Genomic DNA, 6,663 nt, shown 5'->3' on the forward strand with positions numbered 1-6,663 from the left:
TGACACGAGTTAAAAATCTATATGACAGCCTTCTTGATGACAGCCATGTTCAGAAAATTAATTTTCCTTAAAAGTCTGTTATTATTTTTTAGATTTTTGCAAGTTTATAGATTATAAAAAAAGCTAAAAAAGTAAAATTTAAAATAAAATCTTTAATAAAACGTGTTATTAAATGACTTTATTTTAAAAAAATAATCTTATTATACTGCTAATATTGATTGTTATGAACTCTGTGGCTATTGGCGCGATTTTGACTTATCTTAAAAATATAGTTCGCATTGCCGGCCGGCTCAGCGTTTGTCATATCGTGTTATATGACCGTAGTGAGCAGTTTTCGTTTATTACCCACGTTATAGTCAAAGATAAGATTCTGTAAAATTTATTTTTTATTTCTATTAATACATCGAAAGTATTGCGGTAAGTAATTTTTGTATTTACATTTGAAATATAATGAATTTTGTTTATTTATACTGAACAAATGGCTCTATTTTGCGTAATTTGCAGTATTGATTTACCAGTAAATATTAATTACACAATGGAAAATGTTTTTTTTTTTGTTTTTCAAGACATGCAATATGTTTAAATATGTTATCTAATAAATTGCGGAAATTGTGTAAGTATTACAAGCGATGTATCATCTCTTCATATTGTAATTGTTATTCCAGTGTGCTATTTTAAACTTAACGAGGGTAAACGATTACCTACATTGTAGTCTTTTAATTTACATTTTTTATTTTAAAATATTACGCAATGAAAAATAAACTATAATAATTATTCTAAATACGATAAGACTTTTTGATAGGTTTTAAAAATATGTTTTTCATATTTTATTATAGATAAAATACGTCTTATTATTATAATAGAACAACGCTTAAGTCTGTAATATCCTATTGCTATAGGCCTTTTTCCCCACGTCGGAGAAGGATCAGAGCTTAATCCACCACGCTACTCCAATGCGGGTTGGCGGATATGTTCCCTACTATGAGTAATGATCGCTATCAGGTGTACATGATAACAACCGGGGCCGATGGCTTAACGTGCTCTCCGAGGCACGGTGAGGAGACCCACAAAGACTGCACAAACACCCAGACCACGGCAAACATCTATATGGCCAATACAAATGTTTGTCATATGCGGGGATCGAACCCGCAACCGCCTGCGCAATAGCTGCAACCCAGTGTATTGTATTATTGCTATTGTATATCTATACTATATACAGAGGAAAGATTTGACTGTTTGTTTGTATTGAATAAGCTTTAAAACTACTGAACCGATTTGAAAAATTCTTGGGAAGCTACACTATCCGCGGTTGGCATAGGCTATATTATATTAAAAAAAAAAAAATAAGGAAATAAAAGAAATATTCGGAAATTTTTGTTAAATACCCGTGCGAAACCGGAGCAGGATGCCAGTGTTTTTATAAAAAAAAACCCCATGAGATGTATAGTTGACATCTAGAAAAACGCAGTATACTTTTAACTTTCCTCCAAACTGTAGTACATTTTAATTACCTAACAACTAACAACCAGACCAGAAATAAATATTTATATAAACATGAATATCCACTCCGAGCAGGACTCGTGTCCCGCGATCGTCGGTGTTTAGGAGCCGCCGACACGGCACACGTACCTTTACACCAGAGCGGTTGTCGGAAAAAGCTTCTAAAATGAATAAAATAACGAAACGTATCCAAAGTCACATTATATTAAATAAAAACATTCCATTACATGTAAATGTATTAAAATGTTTAAATAATGTACAAAAGTTAAAGTAGGTATGTCTTTCACAAGTGCTAACAAAGTACAAATGATTTCGCCAATGTCACGTAGAATGGAAAACACAAGAAAAACATAGTTTTAAAAAAACAATGTACAAAGTTCACACATCATTATAAAATACACTTGACCGTAAATGAGTTTTTGATTGCAGGGAATTTATTTACTTATTTTATACTTAATTACACCACAAATATATTACAAACAAAGCATAAAGATAGTTACAGACAGTGAAGTACAATGGGCGGACCTATGGCTAATTAGCCATTTCTTCCAGACAACCCAGACATAAAAAGGAAACTTATTATCAAAATTTACTATTATGTAAACGAAATAATTCATAATTTATTATTATGTAAACGAAAATTATGCTCGCAAAATTGAAGTTGCGGTTTTATGGTAGCAATGTAACATAGGAATATTCGTTACTTATAATGTGTTCGTTTTCATGAAATGGTAAACACGAAGTCAATGGTTAGTGATTTATTTAAATTTCGAAGGACTTTTTTTGTGCACGAAACCTTCATAATTCTTAAATGGTAAAAAAAAACAACTTTAAATTTCGAAGGACTTTTTTTGTGCACGGAACCTTCATAATTCATAAATTAAAAAAAAAAAAAAAATAACTTCGAAAACCAATATAAAGTACGTGTTCAACAAAGAAAAAATATTTATTAGTAATGTGGTTTTGAAGTTTTTCTTTACAGAGCAATAACAATCTTATATTTTGATTTACGATCCTATATTTGATTAGTTTTAATCAGTCTGTATTTTTGTGCTAGCAAGTAAAGAAAAAAAATGTGTGTGTGTACGCACGTAAGATGTTATACTTCATTGGCTAGCTAACTTCACGTTGTTAACTTCTTCGTTGACTAGCCTTCAGGGTGTTGCTTTTTCGTGACGGCGTGCGCGCACATCGTAAGAATTTACTCTCATTATTTTGTCCCATACGCGCCAAAAGAAATATAACTTCAAAAACTCATTACAAGAATTCACCGCAGAAACTTCGAATGCCTAAATTGACGTACTTGCTATGTCACCTGTCTGTTCTCTGCAGATTAAAGTTCTAACAAATTCAACATAATTTTATTTAATGATTCAATCCGTCGTTAATTAAAATGGTTGTTATTTGAAACGACAAACAGTTCAAGTTCACAATCATTATATTTATATCTATAAAATAATTATTGTGGCCAGACACAATGTAATGATTTATGTAATAAATTGTAGCTAAGTAACAAACAATAAAAAAATTTCAAGGACACGGTACCTTTATTTTAAACCGAATTAAAAAAGTGAGCCGTCACATTATTTAAACATTAAACATTTATGCCTTTATATACAAACATTTTTAATTATTTTTTTTTTAAATTATGAAGGTACCGACAGACGTGCTCATTACTAGCACGAAAGCATGCTTTTATTGAGCAAGTGCTCATTAGTAGCACGTGTGTAATGTTATGAGCATGCTTATTTAGAGCGTGCTCAAAAATCAAACGACGTTTGATTTTCGAGCATGCTACCTGAGGCGCGGGTAGGTGGGGGGCGTGCTCCGAGCACGTCTGAACATGTTTGCTTATTAGCATGCTTTTATCCATTTTGTCTCGATCTGCGGCGGACGACTGTTTATGCAATTAATAAAATTGATGTATTAAAATTAAACCCGCAATATGTCGCGTTGGGGAGAAGAAAAAACTTTGCTTTTTGTGTCACATTAAAGAAGTTTCACATATTTCATTATACATTTTGGCCGAGAGCCTGGTGCCAAATAGCACGTCTGTCCGTACGTTTGCTTTGAGCATGCCTATTTAGGAGTAAGGTACGGACAGACGTGCTCATTACTAGCACGAAAGCATGCTTTTATTGAGCAAGTGCTCATTAGTAGCACGTGTGTAATGTAATGAGCATGCTTATTTAGAGCGTGCTCAAAAATCAAACAACGTTTGATTTTCGAGCATGCTACCTGAGGCGCGGGTAGGTGGGGGGCGTGCTCCGAGCACGTCTGAACATGTTTGCTTATTAGCATGCTATTATCCATTTTGTCTCGATCTGCGGCGGACGACTGTTTATGCAATTAATAAAATTGATGTAATTAATTAAAATTAAACCCGCAATATGTCGCGTTGGGGAGAAGAAAAAACTTTGCTTTTGTTTTTTTATTTTTCCCCAAAATGTTCTTACACAATTCCGTTGCAAGCAATAGGATTATTTTATTAAGTTCTGTACGGATAGCACTGTCACTATATACTTGTACATCCATTTTGGCCGAGAGCCTGGTGCCAAATAGCACGTCTGTCCGTACGTTTGCTTTGAGCATGCCTATTTAGGAGTATGCTTTAAATCAAGCATGCTTATTTCTGGCAAATGTGAACAGTTTGCAGAGCATGCTAATTTTAAGCAAGCTTATTAGCATGCTTTTTTTGAGCACGTCTGTCAGTACCTGTATGCTTTAAATCAAGCATGCTTATTTCTGGCAAATGTGAACAGTTTGCAGAGCATGCTAATTTTAAGCAAGCTTATTAGCATGCTTTTTTTGAGCACGTCTGTCAGTACCTTTATACTGTATAGTATAATACATATATTCCATCATAAAGCATGTCGATGCGTCGCCACGGCCTGTATCGCCACGCCAACAATCAGGTTTACCCTCGGCTATAGATATTTCGTATAAAAAAAGAAGGTATGTCTAGATTAAAGTGTTTAATGAATGATTCTCGAGATTACCGACAATAGAATCTACATTAATAGATTAATATATATTAATATATACATATTATATTTACCAATATTTGCTTAATCATAGTGGGGAGGGGGTAGGGTTTTGCTGACATTCACTGACAATAGGGGGAGGGGTTAAAAATTACTAAAATTTTGAATTTACCAATAACAGTAAGCACTTTGTTGTTCAAAGCTAAAACATTATACTTAAAAAGTAAATAAATACTTAGAATATAATATTAAAGTCATATATTATTTTTTGTAGGAAATCAGCTCATGATTAGCTCATTAATAATAAATATTTGTACTCTATTTTTGGAAAGGTCAAACTGATGGACGTAAGTGCTCCCGCACACATACAATTAAGTTGGCCGAACGCCGTTACGACTAAATCGCAGAGTATACTAATAGGTATAGTGACATATGGAAGCCCGCACATCTTCTCCAACTAAGTTGTCCAACTAATTAATTGGATACCGATCGTATCAGAATCGAAATTCACTTCCGATCGACGTACAATTAAAAAGTTGTCCAACTGTTCATTAGCACGGTTACCTTATACAAGCTCGCTGACTATCTCCAACTTAGTTGGTCAGTCGCACGGCAAGATGGAAGACGACTACACGCGTGCGCGTGATTTCCCTACGCCCGGATCTTCGTCGACGGGTACGACGTCTGCGTCCCGATCAGTTGTTGCAAACGAAAAAGTAATAATAATAATAATTGTTTATTTACAAGAACATGGTGTTGAAGTTGTACAGGATTAACATTAGTATAGTCCAAACATGTTCTACCTTACGGTGTGCAAATATTAAATAATTATGTGGTTATTATACAATATTTTTAACATTAAGTGTAGATTATTTATTTTTGAATTATTTATATATTATTAAATTATTAATAGATTATTAATATATGATTTACTTTCTTCCTAAAACTATACAACCAATATTAATATAATTGAGAAAGAAAAAGTATTAAATTATTTATACATTATTAATATATGTTATAATCTCTTCCTAAAACTATATAATTAATATACCATATTTGGAAAAAAAATTATACATTATCAATATGATTGTTATATAATTTCTTCCTAAAACGATATAATTAATACTACCATAATTGATATGTTTCTTAGATGTGACGTTTAATTGACTATCTCTAAGATCATTAAATTAATATCCTAAATTCCGTGCACTAAAAATCATTAACATCGTAATACATTTTCTCCAACAGCAGATCAAATAATTTTTTCTTAAACATTGCAGTTGTAAGGTCTTTTAAGGTATCAGGCAATGTGTTATAAATTTTTATAGCCATACAGTATACATTTTTTTATAAAGAGTTAGTTTTTGAAATGGTACATATAACGTTTGTGGATATCTTGTTGTTCGTGATATCATATCTGAATTAGTCTTGATGAGATACAAATGCTTTTTTTACGAAAGCATTTGTATAGTAGAAGAACTTATAGATGAACCTTAATTTAAAAAATAGCATGTTTTAGAAATAAAAAAGGACATGAGTTTCAAAAGCCCGTGGATATATATTAATTATATTTTAAAAAAAAAAATTTCTTCAACGGCTATAACGAGTCGGAAAGGTGTGTCCTGTTTGATTATTGCTGGCCCAATTAGATATACGAGTTCATCAAAAGACGAAATACTCATTCTGTAGAATGAAAAAAATTTATCTGGATAACATCTGAGTTTAGAATGTAATGTACGATGCTTCCCATATTTTAATCTATTACTTAATATTCATTACAGCCTATACAGTCCACTGCTGGACATAGGCCTCCACAAGTTTACGCCAAAAATAACGTGAACTCATGTGTTTTGCCCATAGTCACCACGCTGGGCAGGCGGGTTGGTGACCGTTGGTGGGCGGTTATTACTTAATATATGTGCACCCAAAATTTTCTTTTTTGTTTTCATTTTCTTTTTATTATTAGAGCAATTAGAGCGTTTTTTTCCGCCTTTTCACGCACACGCACCGCGCTAGCAACACTGTCACTGATTAAATCGTAAAGCTGGTCAACTAAATTGTAAACGTACGCACACGTACGCAATTTATTTGTTCGGTAGTCGGCCAACTTAATTGTACGTGTGCGGGAGCACTAACATTTTCACCTCCGAAGGATACATATTTTAGAGATAATTGTCGT

The sequence above is a fragment of the Melitaea cinxia genome, chromosome 11 (genome assembly GCF_905220565.1).
Source record: "Melitaea cinxia chromosome 11, ilMelCinx1.1, whole genome shotgun sequence".
NCBI classification, from domain to species: Eukaryota; Metazoa; Arthropoda; class Insecta; order Lepidoptera; family Nymphalidae; genus Melitaea; species Melitaea cinxia.